Genomic DNA, 249 nt, shown 5'->3' on the forward strand with positions numbered 1-249 from the left:
CTTTCTTGTCATTCCTGCTAATTTGCCATGAGGTCTGGCCAGTTGTTTATTTGCAGGCCAGGGTTAAGTTTCTTTCATTCTCTTTCCTTCACAGCTGTAGATTTCTGCATGGTTTGTGCGTCAGCATGCCTGTCTGTCCTTGTAACATATTTGCACAAAGGAGGAACACGGGAGGGTTGAGGCTTTGGAGAACGCATGGGATGGAAGCTCTTCTTTCCTCCTCTGTTTCTGGTCAGTACACAGACGGAT

This window comes from Sinocyclocheilus rhinocerous, unplaced genomic scaffold (genome assembly GCF_001515625.1).
Source record: "Sinocyclocheilus rhinocerous isolate Xijiao unplaced genomic scaffold, SAMN03320098_v1.1 scaffold2541, whole genome shotgun sequence".
NCBI classification, from domain to species: Eukaryota; Metazoa; Chordata; class Actinopteri; order Cypriniformes; family Cyprinidae; genus Sinocyclocheilus; species Sinocyclocheilus rhinocerous.